The sequence below is a fragment of the Macaca nemestrina genome, chromosome 2, assembly GCF_043159975.1.
Source record: "Macaca nemestrina isolate mMacNem1 chromosome 2, mMacNem.hap1, whole genome shotgun sequence".
Lineage (NCBI taxonomy): Eukaryota > Metazoa > Chordata > Mammalia > Primates > Cercopithecidae > Macaca > Macaca nemestrina.
The window spans coordinates 131,081,379-131,097,274 of NC_092126.1; the positions used below are offsets into that span (position 1 = coordinate 131,081,379).

The window sequence follows — 15,896 nt, forward strand, 5'->3', positions numbered from 1 at the left end:
GAGAATTAATTTTTTTAAAAGATCAAGGCTCTATTATTTAGGAAGAGGGGGAGCCCTGAGAGACAGCTAGTGGTGTCTGCTGGTCAAGCCACAAAACATCCTACTGTATCTGCATATATTTCCTGGCTTTGTTCAGCTCTAAAATCACAGTCCTTCTTCCCATTGTCTCTGCTGCAGTTGTTTGCTATAACACCATTATCTCCTTCCCACTAGTCCATCAATGAGATCCAAACTTGCTTTATGTACAAACCAGTCAGAGTTACCAAGGGCAACATGTTTTGGGGCCAGATAACAAGATGTTTTTAACATCACAGTTTCTGTGCTACATTTAAGAGCTTTTCGACACAACTCTGCCCTGGGGCAGAAATTGAGCAGGAATAGAAGAATGGAAATTACACACGTAAAAAAACTGGAGAACGAATATAATACTCAGGCAATGTGGGGAGAATGAGATAACGTAAATTGTAAAGTAGAAAACAGAAATGAGAGCAGGTTTCAGAGACATAGGCTTGGACTGCCTTTCTACCATGCACAAGACCACCTGTTGCTAGTATGATGACTAGTGTTTATTCCAAAAGTCTGGTCAATGAATCTCCCAACTAGAATTCTAGACATGTTTCTTACAGGTATAACTTAATGTTTGCAGACTTCTCCCTCACCGGAGGAGGAATAAAGGATAGGAAGAATCTCCTTCCTAGTATCAAATGCATGCAACTCTACCTCTATAATACTCAGGTGACATTTTAAGAAATACTAATATCACAAATTACATAGACATTTATAACATGGCTCCTAGCATCAATTTGTGATGAACAGAGATCGTGTCTGATGTTCCTAATGAAGAGAATATCCGTTTTGTTCCTTTTCACATTCAAATTTATATTCCATAAACATTTATTGAATTCCGACCACGTCCTGACCACCAAGATGAATAAAACAGCCAGTGCCCTTACTGAGCCCAAGGAGACAGATCCATAAACTAACAAATTTCATAAAAAGCACAGATGACATCAAATTATTTGTTTCTGGGCTTACCAAATGAAGTTCCAGACCTTCTATTTTTATTTTAACTTACTTTATTCTATTATAAAGTTAGGAACCACAGTAGGGAAACTGAACACAAACTGGCTGTAGTCTTTATCATTTAAATATATAGAGCTGTATGATGTATCACTTAAATCAGTGGTTTCCATGGTCTATGGCTGAGCAGCATCAGAATCACTTGTAGTGCACCTTAATAATTGAGAAATCCAAAACGAACAAATCAAAATCCCAGGAATTAGATTCAGAGTTCAGTGTTTCTAAGAGTTCCACAGAGGGTTTTGATGCACAGGCAAATTTGGTCACCTCTGAAAAATCACTGTCACTAATTCTACCAAGGGTGACCTTAGCTCGCAGAACACTAGTTTGCAAAATAACAATCAGTCCCTTGGCTGTGAAATTCACAAGACTGCTGATTAATTCATTTGAATATGATTAAACTGTTTCCCTCTACCCCAGGTTTGTGAACGGTGAGGAACTGAAATGTTTGCTGCACCATCCATTATTAATGCTCTTCCCTTCCAAAGTCTGTCCCTTTGACCTCTGTTTATTCCGGCTTGTCTCCGATATGAGTTTATAGTTACTTATTATTATATGCAATTACATCATGCTGAGTGTGAGGACACCCCACAAGCTGTTAGCTATATTAACTTAATAATAGATTGCAGGGTGTGATTTCCAATTAATTTCATTTTCCATATGCACATACAGCTCCATGGGAAGCCAAAATTATAGAGTAGCCATATGGTGCCTGATAAGTAACAATTAAAACTAATTTTCTATTCTTTGACACTAAAAAAAAAAAAAAAATCATACGGGTTAAATGCCACAGAGAAAACTGAAACTTGAACAGCATCTGTAGCTCTCTAGAAAGAAGATGCCCCACTTTCCACATTTGTGGCATGGATATTCCGGTTTCTTGCTTGGCTGTGGACTATGGTCCCACCTGGCTTGTCGCACATTTGATTCCTCACTGCTCTTACCCTGTTGGAATGTCTTAGAGCAGCTGTGAGAAAGTGCTGGGATTTCTATTTCACAACAGTGAGTCGAGTTGTAAAGAATAGTTCGTTTCCCTCAGAAACAGATGATACCCGGTAATAGAAATTTCCTACTGATCCATTTCCAAAAGGCAATATCTGAAACACCGGGGCAATCTGCCCAAGCTAAGGAGAAAATAAGCAGTTCCACTAAAAGCAGGTGATGTTTGTTAAGCAATAATGTAACTGTCCAAGGCTGAGGAGGACTGGAGAAAGGGCCCTCCCCTGGAAACTCCGGCTAGTTTGTTAACCAGATCGATGATCCTTTTACCCTTATCAAACAGTACAATTTAGTTAATTCTCAAGGGACCTATTTTATCAAATTTATCAGCTGGGAGGTTTAAAAATAAAGGAAACATATCAAGACCCTATTCAAGATAAGCACTGTGACAAAAAATTAAAATCCTTGATTTTATTAGTCTTTCTCATAGGTTTCAACTCTTAAAACTCTCAAGTTTTTATGTGGGAGCAAATAATATCACAATGTATTAATAGATTTACTCTAAAGAATACCTTAACTACTTTGCTGAAAACATGACTAAATCTCATTACTTTTTATTTTATGACGAATCCCTTCTACAGCTAATAAATGTGCACAAGGGTGGCAGAAGGAACCATGAGAAGGTAGAGTAAGAAGTCAGAGGTCTTTTTAGATTCTAGTATGAACAAGTAAGAAAACCACCTGTATTAGTCTGTTTTCACAATGCTATAAAGATACTACCTGAGACTGGGTAATTTATAAAGGAAAGAGGTTTAATTGACTCACGGTTCCGCGTGGCTGGGGAGGCCTCAGGAAGCTTACAATCATGGCAGAAGGTGAAGGAGAAGCAAGTACCCTCTTCACAAGGTGGCAGGAGAGAGAGCGAGCCCAAGGAAGTGCCACACTTTAAAACCATCAGATCTTGTGCGAACTCACTCACTATCATGAGAACAGCATGGGGGAAACCACCCCCATGATCCAATCACCTCCCACCAAGTTCCTCCCTCCACACAGGGAGGGGACTCCAATTCAGATTTCAATGCAAGATGAGATATGGGTGAGGATATCTCACCCATAGGTAGAGCCAGACTACCATCTATATGTTTATTGTAAAGAAAAAAATAAAATTATCAGAGGTGAAACTTTGTGAAACTGACATCAAAATTTTTACCAATAAAAATTATAATGGCAGAGAATTTTTCACAGAGAATTTTCAGGGCAATAAAACTACTCTGTATAATGCTATAAGGACAAATATATATACATAAAAATATATATATATATATTTGTACAACACTCTCTGTACCTTCCTCTCAATTTTGTTATGAACCTAAAACTGCTCTAAAAAATTAAATCTTTAAAATATATCTATACAATGGCTACAAGAAAGACAAACTCTAAGTCCATGTTAGGAGTTGAACTATGCCCCCGGACCTCTGAAAATTCAGTGGCTGAAGTCCTAACCCCCAGAAACTCAGAGTGTGATCTTATTTGGAGACTGAGTTGTTGAAGATGCAGTTAGCTAAAATGGCATCATTAGGGTAGGCCACAATTCAATACAATAGTACCTTTTAAAAACTGAGAAATTTGGGAGACTCTGCCTCACAGCCTCAGAAGGATCAACCCTGCCACCACCTTGAGTGGAGACTTCTAACCTCTAGAACCATGAAACAACCAATTTCTGTTGCTCAGGTCACCCAGTTTGTGCTACTTTGCTATGGCAGCCCTAGGAAATAAATATGGCCATGTTAGGCAAAGAATGTGAGATCTGGGTTCAAGCCCTGAGTCTGCCAACCACTTAGCTATGTCTCTAAGCTAGAGATGTCTCTAAGCTAGATGTCCTCTTTCAATGAGGAAGGTAAGTGTAGCCTCCTCACAGCATTGTGGTGGGGGTTCAATTATTAATACACAAAGCAGATGAGGTACAATGCACAAGTCTTGGTGTCCAGGTAAGTGTAGGATACCTGCATGGTTCTCTTCACCATGTTCCCAACCCCAGGAGTAAACTCAGCCTTTAAGAGTGTGGGAGAACCTCACCTGCAATTTTAGTGCCTCCTCCAAGTAACTCCTTCATACACAGAACATCACACCAGGTCTTCCTTTTCATATTCCTGGAACCACAAACTCTCCTCCTCCTTCAAGTTAGGAAACAGCAAGACGTGGGAGTTTCTGCCCAACCTTGAGATGCCTTAGGTGGCAGTGATCAATTAAAATAGATAATCTCCCCTCCCAACTCCATTTTTTTTCCTTCCCTCTTTACCCATACTCACAAAGTGAATATAAAACCAGCATAACAAACACAAACTCAGCAAGTTAATACTAATGCAATTGGATACTTTGCTCATCTAGAATGCTAGGCTTCTGACTCTGCGAGATGCTAAAAGAACACAAAAAAATCCTCTTTGATGGCTAACATCTTCTTCCTTAAGGTAAGAACAACCCAATACTCTCAGTCATTTAGTATTATATTAGCTTTGTCTTATTCCCAGGGGCTGATTGCACCTTGTTTTAGTGACTCCTACAAATTGCACTGGTCAGAACTACCGTTAACAAGCACTGTGCCTATTATCTTTTTGTAGTAAAGGGTTAATGAATATTAAATACTACATTTATTTACTCTCATGCTGGTGGACACGGATGAGCACAGAGAAAATGAAGTGGGTCTTTAACATCTTTTGCTTTCTTGCATTAAAAACACTGCCAACATTAAGACATCCTTACATGTGGCATTTCCTGCTCAGCAAGTCTAAAGTTCTCAACTATTTAAAAAATACCCTCCTGTCTGGCAAAATAATAACAAAAAGCTTAGCAACAGCAGCACCCTACTTGCTTTGTTAAATAACCATTCCAACAAAAAATGAGCTGGAAGATGAAGTATATCTTTATATTCCAGCAAAAATAAATATTTAGAAAAACATGTTAGGTCAAACAAGTCCCCCTTCAACATTCAATCAACCATTCCCTCTTGGTTTGTCTTTTTTCCCCCTACTCTATTCCCATCCCTTCCATGAAAATTACTAAAGAAATTCTTGGGGTTTCACTTTTCAGTGGTGCATAATCAAAATTCAAATGAAATTAAATAGCTGTCATTATTATGAGTATCCTAGGATTCTTTATCCCTGTATATACCAGTTCAAAAGGCAGACAAATGCACACATGATGCACTTTTCTGAAGAGTTCTTACAAATAAATCTTGTGGTTGTTAGTTTGCTATTACATTATAAGGTTTTAAAAGTTACACTTTTACACTGTTGGTGGGACTGTAAACTAGTTCAACCATTGTGAAAAACAGTGTGGCGATTTCTCAAGGATCTAGAACTAAAAATACCATTTGACCCAGCCATCCCATTACTGGGGATATACCCAAAGGATTATAAGTCATGCTGCTATAAAGATACATGCACATGTATGTTTATTGCGGCACTATTCACAATAGCAAAGACTTGGAATCAACCCAAATGTCCATCAGTGACAGACTGGATTAAGAAAATGTGGCACATATACACCATGGAATACTATGCGGCCATAAAAAAGGATGAGTTCGTGTCCTTTGTAGGGACATGGATGCAGCTGGAAACCATCATTCTCAGCAAACTATCGCAAGAACAGAAAACCAAATACCACATGTTCTCACTCATAGGTGGGAACTGAACAACGAGATCACTTGGACACAGGAAGGAGAACATCATACACACCAGGTCCTATTGTGGGGAGGGGAGGGGGGGAGGGATAGCATTAGGAGATATACCTAATGTAAATGACGAGTTAATGGGTGCAGGACACCAACATGGCACATGTATACATATATAACAAACCTGCACGTTGTGCACATGTACCCTAGAACTTAAAGGATAATAATAAAAAAAAAAAAGAGAGAGAGAGAGATACAATTCAAAACAAAAAAAGAAAATAAAAGTGCCCACTGGATTTTGCCATATGGGAAAAAAAAAAAAGTTCAATACATCATTTGAAAAGGTCCCTCTTCTACTTTTCAGTCACTCATCCATGAAGCCTTTGGTTTCCAGCAAGGTTTTGGCCCCTCTCCCTACAGCCCTGCCCCTACGCCCTTTTGCATTTTTGATGGGGGAAATGGGAACAGGTAAGTGAGAGAATGAATGACTACTGTAAATACTTAAAGACATCAATTGACCATTCATCCCCCCTTCCCTTAGGGTAGAGCCCAGTAGAGCACAAACATTCTCACTGTAAACTCTTCCTTGTATAATCTTCAGTCATGGTGGTATCCCTTCATGTCTGCACTTTAAATATACCCTAAATGCCCAAGTTCTCCAATTTAGATTTTTTTTTTCTTTGAGACAGTCTTGCTCTGTCACCCAGGCTGGAGTGCAGTGGCGCAATCTCAGTTCATTGCAACCTCTGCTTCCCAGATTCAAGCAATTCTGCTGCCTCAGCCTCCCAAGTAGCTGGGATTACAGCCACAGGCCACCATGATCGGCTAATTTTTGTATTTTTAGTAGAGATGGGGTTTTCGCCATGTTGGCCAGGCTGGTCTCGAACTCCTGGCCTCAAATGATCCACCCACCTCAGCCTCCCAAAGTGCTGGGATTACAGGCATGAGCCACTGCGCCCAGTCCCCAATTTAGATTTTATTTGGCAAACCATTCCCCCAATTTTATGTAATAAAGATGCAACACGATGGTTAATGGTTAAGTGTACAGCAAGTTACATACACTTTTTCAACATTAATTTCCTTGTCTATAAGAAGACAGCCACTCCGGTCACCTCATAATGATGCTGAAGAATTTAAATGACTTGATTTTTATAAATTGCCTTAATACAACATCTGGCACATAGTTAAATGCTCAGTAGGTGTAAGTTCCTACTATTACTGCTATTAGTATTATCCTTATTAAGGCTAAAAAGTCTTGCAAACCTTAGTGAACTGTATATGTATGTACACAGATACAAAAATTATTTATATATTTTAATACTGTAATTTCTAAAATGGAAAACTACATAATTTACACTTTATTTTTCATTTTAATGATTAAATTAATAAAGTAATGATATGTTTGATATAGCTTAGGAATTATGTGTACGACTTATGTTTTTTAAAATTATTTTTATTATAGTTTATAATTTTAATATATAATACATATATACATAATATATAATACATACTTTTAAAAAATGTGTTCTCTGAAAATTTCCCAATACCACAAAATCTGACTGGAAAATACCTTGTGTACTCCCAAAGCCAGAGCCAGAAATCACTATCTTAGAAAATTAGTTTTGGGAGTCCAACTGCTATGAACAGCGAAAAACAGCATGGTCTCTTAAGGAGTTCCAAGCCTCTTGCTCTGACTTTTAACAAGGCCCATCATGTGTAAAATGCTCTATTGTTCCTCATTCCCTAAGTTGCAAGTCCTCAACTAGCTCAGAATAATACATTTAGCCTTTAACAAGAATAGTGAGAAAAATGAGACCGTGAGGATGTGTAAGTAAATATAATACGTCCATAAACTGGAACACCATGAACAGTGTGGAAAGAATGAAGCTGTTCCCTATATACTGACCTCTAAAATATTGTTCAGTGAAAAAATGGCAAAGTACAGAACACAATGTACAGTATGCTACCTTTTAGACTGAATGGGGTTCACTGAACTTCTTAAGGAGCCTTGCAACTGAACTTTAGCAGATGTCAGAAAAGAAGTACTAGTTGCCCCTGAAGCTCTCCTTTGCCAATTAAGTAATATCTGTGAAAGAATAGAAGGAGAGGGATAACAAAGAAAATCATTAAGAATATTATAATTTTTCCTTCTAGAAAAATCAAGCGTATCTGCAATAGCAATGCAATTTGACCAATCGAACATACTCTTTCCTTCTGTAAACAGAGCAGGCTGCCAGCACAGGAAGTAACAGTGTCCATTTTTTGGACTGCTTTCCCCTTGGAAGATTATCTCCAAAGTATTGGATTGCAGCATATACACTTTGTTGAGCTGACTTACCGGGCTCACCAGCATTTTGTTTTATTTTGGTTTGGTTTTTTCCCCTGCCATTAATAGTACTCACTCCAATCTTTACTTCATGCTTTACTTTGACTTAGACTTTCAGCAACCTGCAAAGTAATCTACCAAAACAGCAAATCTACCAAAATATCAGCATGGCAAACTGTATTAGTGAAACTGGGTAGAAACAAAATGCCACAATTATAAACTCTATATTCACCAAAATGGACAGGAGTTACTAAACAAAATCCTCTCCTACAGGTACTATGCATCCCTGTCTTAATCATCTGTGTTTCAGATTCTACACAAAACAGTTAGCAAGCTTGTCCAATCTGTGGCCCACAGGCCGCATGCAGCTCAGGAAAGCTTTAAATGTGGCCCAATACAAAACTGAAAACTTCCTTAAAACATTATGAGAATTTTTTGCACTTTTTTTTTTTTAGTTCATGAGCTATCTATTGTTAGTATGTTTTAGGGTATGTGGCCCAAGACAATTCTTCTTCCATTATGGCCCAAGGAAGCCAAAAGACTGGACACCCCCGAGTTAGAGCTTAAAATCCAGGTACTGTAGTGGAAAGGTATCATATTTTTTAAATAATTAAAATAAGCATATCCTGCTATTTATAATCTTAGAACAATATTTTTCCTTTGTGGTGAAAATAAAATGTACCTTGTATTCTAATACAACTTCTATTCTTCCCACTGCTTTTTTTTTTTTTAACAACCAAACATACATTAGGTTTTCAAACTGTAGCATTTGAAATTAAAGTAATAAGTGAGTGACTGTGGTACCTAACAGAATCAATCAAGCCTTATCTTAAACAGAATTTTGACATGAAAACACATTAAATATGTGCTACGTGCTGGTCACTGCACTAGGTGCTGGGTATAAGGAAGCAAATAAAACAGACAGGTTCCTTGATTTCACTAGGATTATGTCTAGGGGAGAAAAGTCATTCCACACAAATAATTTCATAAACTATTTGATTTAGTCATGTATACTCTACATAGTTCCTGATTTATATAGAGTTAGTAATAAAAACTCCACTATATACAGTATAGTCTTCTTTTAAATCAATGTACTGTAGCACTACAGGGTACCTTGGAGATATCTATGTGAAAACCAATTATTTTATTATTTCAGTCTTACCCCAACCTTATAACCCAGTATTAGCTATTAAAATACAAATATGCCATACTTTTAAAAAATTAAAAACCTATTTCATTGGCCACTGGCTTAAGTACAAACTATGTAACATTGGCATGTACACAAAAACCCTTCATTGCCATCAGCATGAGATATGCCACTGCCCCTGAGAAGCATTCCTGACTCTCTAGGTAAAGTTTGTAAACTCTCTGGTTGCCATGATAATTTATCCAAATTTCCACTGTGATGTTTATCATATTGTACAAGAGTAATTTGTCATCCTCCATAACCTGTGAGCTCCTCAGATGCAGGAACACTGTCTCATTCACTACGTATCCCCAGCACTCTCACTAGTGCCTAGCATCTTGCAGCCTCTCCATACTGCTCTACTAAATGCATTGGTGAAAAAGGGGGAATTGAACACTACACGGCAGCTGTCACTTAAAGTACATATTGAGCTTCCACAAAGCAGATTCACTGCTCAAATTGGAAATGTTTTAAAAGTCTTGTTCAACTCAGCTGTCTACCCTATCTGAAAATCATTTCTTCCTCTTGTTATCTTTGATTTACTGAGGCACACTCTATTCCAGGGACCACAGTAACAACCTTGACTCAATCAGGCAAGGAGAGTATAGCATGGTGGAAGGATTCACACACCTGTCCACTTAAGACAAGATTTTGCATTCAACGACAAGCATTTGAGTGAGCTACTCAAGCATCAGGCAGCTGATAAGCCTTTTCTGTGATCTTACTGATTTTCTGAATACGGCGAACATATTCTGCTCTATCTTTGACCTCACAAAGTTGTATTTTTACTTCTCAGGTTGCAAATTCAGAGTGGTAAAAATCATCCTAAAAACTTAACTGGAGGAAAATGGTTAAGTAAGTTTTAATTCATCAAATGACAGACTTTAGTATAATCATTAGAATTACATTTAGGGGGAATATTTTAAAATATGGAAAAAATCTCATGTACCATGTTAATGTTAAAAAAGCTGAATACAACTGCATATAAAGTATAATCAAAATTTTGTGAAATAAATCTATATGAAAATAGTTACATATACATATGTATTTCCACACAGAAAAATAACTTAAAGGAGTTTCAACTTTTTCAACTATGATCATGTATTATTTATAAAAATTCTGAAAATAATGCATGCTTTTCTTCTAAAGTAAAAAACATAATTTCTTAACAGGCTTTATGGTGGATTTTGCAAAGTAACAATTCCTCTACTATCTTCCAATGATTCACTTTTCTTACATTTTTAAATTATATCTTATTCATGAAGAATGCATATACCAGAAGTAAAGATGAACCACTATGTTTCTCTCTGTGGTGAATAAATTACACTTTTAAGAAATTTTAAAAATATAATTATCTAGGACATTAAAGATTAATAGTTTCATTTATAATTATAGATTCCTTCCATCCTATGTTTTTATGCCTCATAATTGCAGTATGTCTAACCTACTTTAAAAGGCAAGAAAGACTGGGCATGGTGGCACATGCCTGTAATCCCAGCACTTTGGGAGGCCAAGGCAGGTGGATCACTTGAGCTCAGGAGTTCAAGACTAGCCTGGAAACATGGCAAAACCCATCTCTACCAAAACACAAAAAAATTAGCTGCCCATGATGGTATGTGCCTGTGGTCCCAGCTACTCGGGAGGCTGAAGTGGGAGGATTGCTTGAGCCTGGGAGGCGGAGGTTGTAGTGCACCAAGATTGTGCCACTGCACTCAACCTGGGTGACAGAGTGAGATACTGTCTCAAAAAAAAAAAAGAAAAAGAAAAAGAAAAAAAGGTGGGGGAAGGAGGAAAAATATCAGTGGAAACTTAAAAATACTTTTAAATATAAAGTAATGCTGCATTTTAATGTGGCAGAACTATACTTCCTATATCAGGATTTTTTTTTTTTTTTAAGTGACAGGGTATGGCTCTGTCACCCAGGATAGAGTACAGTGATGTAATCATGGCTCACTGCAGCCTCAAACTCCTGGGCTCCAGCAGTCCTCCTGTCTCAGCCTCCCTAGTAGCTGGGGCTACAGGTGCATACCACCACACCTGGCTACATTTTTTCATTTTTAGTTTTCTATAGAGGCAGAGTCTTACTTTATTGTCCAGGCTGGTCTCAAACTCCTGGCCTCAAGCGATCCTCCCATCTCAGTTTCCCAAAGTGCTGGGATTATAGGCATGAGGTACCTTGCCCAGCCTCCTATGTCAGGAATTTAAAGACTAAAGGAAAATAGTAATTTGAAAACATTTTTGGCAACCTCTATATTCAAGTCCTTCTTTATTCCCGCTTATACAGAAAAACTTCATTCCATTTGGCAGCAGGCAAAAAGGTGGCTCACGCCTGTAATCCTAGCATTTTGGGAGGACAAGGCAGGCGGATCACCTGAGGCCAGAAGTTTGACACTAGCCTGGCCAACATGGCGAAACCCCATCTCCACTAAAAATGCCAAAAAAAATAGCCAGGTGTGGAGGTGGGCACCTGTAGTCCCAGCTACTCAGGAGGCTGAGGCAGGAGAATTGCTTTAACACTGGAGGCAGAGGATGTGGTGAGCCCAGATCGTGCCACTGCACTCCAGCCTGGGTGACAGAGCAAGACTCTATTCTAAAAAAAAAAAAAAAAAAAAAAAATTATTGCATTTGGAAAGAGGCTACCAGAATAATGGAACCCAAGTCAAATATCAGACCTTGCCTAAGTTTAGATGATCAACTTTTCCTTTTGTTCTTTTTTCACACTCGAAGACCCTAAAATTGATTTTTCCCCAGTTGAACCAAAGTGGAAGAGGGACAATGTTTTATTAAAAGATTCTTCATTTCCCAGCATAAACTATCTTCTTTATTTATATACAAAGAAAATCTGTCTCTCTGTTCTTGTGAAAATATTTTCAGAAGCTATCATTCCACAAAGTTAATTCAATTGTACTTGACTGAAAACAGAGAGAGGGAGAAAAGATGATGATGACAACGCTATTAGCTGCCTCAACAAAGGATAAAGAGATGCACTGATCAGCTCTCTTAAGAAAAGCTGCACAAATTAAATTCCACCAAAATGTAAGAACAAGGGCATTGTGGAGAGCAGTCTTTAGTGACTTCTGTTGTGTGTGAGAGAGAGACCAGGACAGTAAAAGAACTGTGGTATTAGAGTCACTGAACTGGTTACAATCTAAGAAACATTCATCGACGGGCTTAAATGTGCTGAAGAAAAGGGTATTCATGTGACACAAAAGGCAACAGAATAAGGAGAATCCAAAATGATCCATCAAATGAATCAGACTGAGGGGCATGGTTTTGGGCCAAGTGGAGAGACCCAGCTGGCTACAACTCTGAAGGGAAAGCATCGAATAGATTTTAAAGTAGCAAAGTAAGGAAGGGATACAAATAAATAAAAGACTAAAAAGTAATATGATTCTCTGATCCTACGTAAGCCTAAGATTCCACAGCAACACAGAAAGAGATAAATGAGAGAGAAAACGTGAGAAAATGAATGTTTTCCATCCTGGTCTTAAAGAAAACTTAAGTGACTTCTTTTCAAAAGAAAAGCACAAGTATTTTCTGAACACAAACTTCGAATCATTAAAATTACCTTCCTTCATTATTCCTAAAGCAGCAAGCTTTTAAGAAATAAAGACTGAAAGCTCTAAGAACAAATTTAGAGCTATATGGAGTTTCCACTTTTTCAGTTTTCAATTCCTAAATCAGAGCTACGATTATTAGAGTTGAAACTGTATTAGAAACATGTTTAGGAAAGATGATTGGACTATTGAGCTTTTCAGTTATGATCCCCACCCCTATCCTAACTGGAATCCTGAAATTATCAAGCTTACCAAAGCTAATGTATTAATTCTCTCATTTCATGATTCATTAACTCAGTAATTTCCTGCAAGATACATGGCCAACAAAAATCTCAAAATATCCCTGAGGACATTCCAGATTAAAAATGCTAAACTCTTAGAACATAATCTTTCTAGCACTCATAGAGTTTACTATTTCTTAGTTTGTTACAACTATTTGCATGAGATGCCTGTCTCCCCAACTAGGCTGTAACCTCCAAGCAAATGAAGATAGATCAAGTAGGATTCAATATTTCTTTTTCTTATATATAGATCTGATCATATGTACTCTCACCTGGACTCTTAGGGGTGGGGCTATCACTCAGAGCCTCAGGGGCATGGCTGCTGCCCAAGTGGGCCCAGAAGGCTGGACTTTGGCCTCAGTGGGCCCAAAAGCAGAGAATAATGGAAACAAAGAGAATTATTCTCGAGCCTTAAAATATAATGGACTGGGCCGGGCGCGGTGGCTCAAGCCTGTAATCCCAGCACTTTGGGAGGCCGAAACGGGCGGATCACGAGGTCAGGAGATGGAGACCATCCTGGCTAACCCGGTGAAACCCCGTCTCTACTAAAAAATACAAAAAACTAGCCAAGCATGGTGGCGGGCGCCAATAGTCCCAGCTACTCGGGAGGCTGAGGCAGGAGAATGGCATAAACCCAGGAGGCGGAGCTTGCAGTGAGCTGAGATCCAGCCACTGCACTCCAGCCTGGGCGACAGAGCGAAACTCCTTCCCAAAAAAAAAAAAAAAAAAAAAAAATGAACTTTGTCCTGCTAGGTTTTGGACTTGCTTGGGACCCAGGATTCCTTTCTTCCTTCTAGCTTGTCTCTTTAGGACTAGAATGTTCATTGTATGCCTGTCCACCTATTTTGGAAGCAGATAACTTGTTTGGTTTCACAAGTTCACAGCTAGAGAAGAATTCTGCTTCAAGATGTATCATACCTAGAGCCTCATCCATGGCTAATTTAGATGAGATTTTCAACTTAGAGCTGATGCTAGATGGGTTAAGATTTTGGGGGCCGTTGGGATAGGGTGAATGTATTTTACATGCAAAAGGAAACAAATCAGGGATGGGAGGGGGCATGCAGAAGGCAGACTGCTATGGGCTGTTTGTGTACCTCCCTAAATTCATATATTGAATTCTGAACCCCCAGTACCTCAGAGTGTCGCCATATTTAGAGACAGGGTCTTTAAAGAGGAGATTAATTTAAAATAAAGCCATTAGGGAGGGACCTGATCCAATAAGAAGATGTCCTTATAGAAGTGGGAGAGACACTAGGGACAGGTGTGCACAGAAGCAAGGACATAAGAGGACACAGCAAGGAGGTAATCATCTGCAAGTCAAGGAGAAAGGCCTCAGAATGGAATCAATACCTTGATCTTGGACTTCTAGCTTTCAGAACTGTGAAAAATAAACTTTTTTCACATAAACCACCCAGTTGGTAGCATTTTGTTATGGCAGCCCTAGCTAACCAATATGCCTGTCATTTACATTCTCCCTCAATTGTCAGTCCTGTGGCAACGTGCCACACTACTTCATCTACAAATGCACATTTGCTCCTTTTGTCAAGGACTGTGTAGTAGAAAATCTGGCCTTGCCCAAAGGGTGGTCTGGCTTTTGTCCTCAACTTTTAGGAGGTAACCTATGTCACCCCTATGGGAATATGTTTGTCTTGGGAAAGAACTATTAAGCTGGGGCCAGCTACAGCCAGTAGTCTTAGGTTAGGGGCTGGGCATGACGGAAAGATCAATTGTGTGATTTACAGTGGGGCTTTGGGTAACACAGAGGCTGAAATCAACCACACGGGCAATCGGTCAATCGATCATGCCTATATAGTGAAGCTCTCAATAAAAACTCTGGACACTGAGGCTCGGGTGAGCTTCCCTGGCTGGCAATACTCTGTACATACAGTTACAAATTAATGAGAGGAGGGTAATGCATCCTGACTCCATATGGAGAGGACACAGAAACCTGGTGTATGGAATCCTCCTAAACGCCACCTTAGATGTCTCCTCTTTCCCTGACTGATCTGAATTTGTATCTTTTCCATCATGAGCACTCAGTGAGTTTTGTTTGTCCTTTTAGCAAACTGTTGAAACTGAGGGTGGTTTGGGGGAACCTCACACTTGAAGTCAGTGTCAAAAGTAAAGACAGTCTTGGACACTGAGCCCTCTAAGTTTGCAGTTTGGATAATTCCATGTAGGGATGAAACCTCAGATGTTACCATCTCAGCAACACTTCTACCTACCCCAAACAGAGTTAATCATAATTTCCTTCCTTCTCAGTATTCCACAGCATGTAATCCTAATTTATCTGGTAATTACAGTGATTCTAAACCTGAAGAAATTTTGCCCCCCATAGAAGAGAACATTTGGCAATGTCTGGAGACAGTTCTGGTGGATACAAGTGGGCGATGCTACTGGCATCTAGCGGGTGGAGGCTAGGGATGCTGCTAACCATCCTATGAATGCACAGGACAGCCCCCACAGCAAAGAATCATCTGACCTAAAATGTCTACATCGTCGAGTTTAAGAAACCCTGCATTAGACTGTTGACATTTACTGGATGAACCCCAGGTCTGAGACAACAACTCTTGGAGTAGTGAGACAATAGCACCCTGAATTCCAAGGGCAAGTGTCCAAATGCCAATTCCACATAAATCACTTCTGTTTAATGTCAGGCAAACATCCAAACCCTTGGCCCTCAACTATCTCATTTGTAAATGAAACTAAAATAGGATGTATTCCACAGAATTATTTACAGAAGAAATAAGATCATATACTAGAACAAGTCAGCAAACTGTTTAGACCAAAGTAAACACTGGCTAAATGTTCACCCTGTATCATTTAATTTTCCTTGTACAATGTAAAACATTTTATA

General features: G+C 38.8%; 1 protein-coding gene across 3 annotated transcripts in view; it reads right to left on the bottom strand.

The window, feature by feature from the left end:
- LOC105483755 (succinate-CoA ligase GDP-forming subunit beta) overlaps window positions 1–15,896 on the bottom strand; it is a 277,662-nt gene that overhangs the window by 167,374 nt on the left and 94,392 nt on the right. The gene's annotated exons all lie outside the window — the stretch shown is intronic.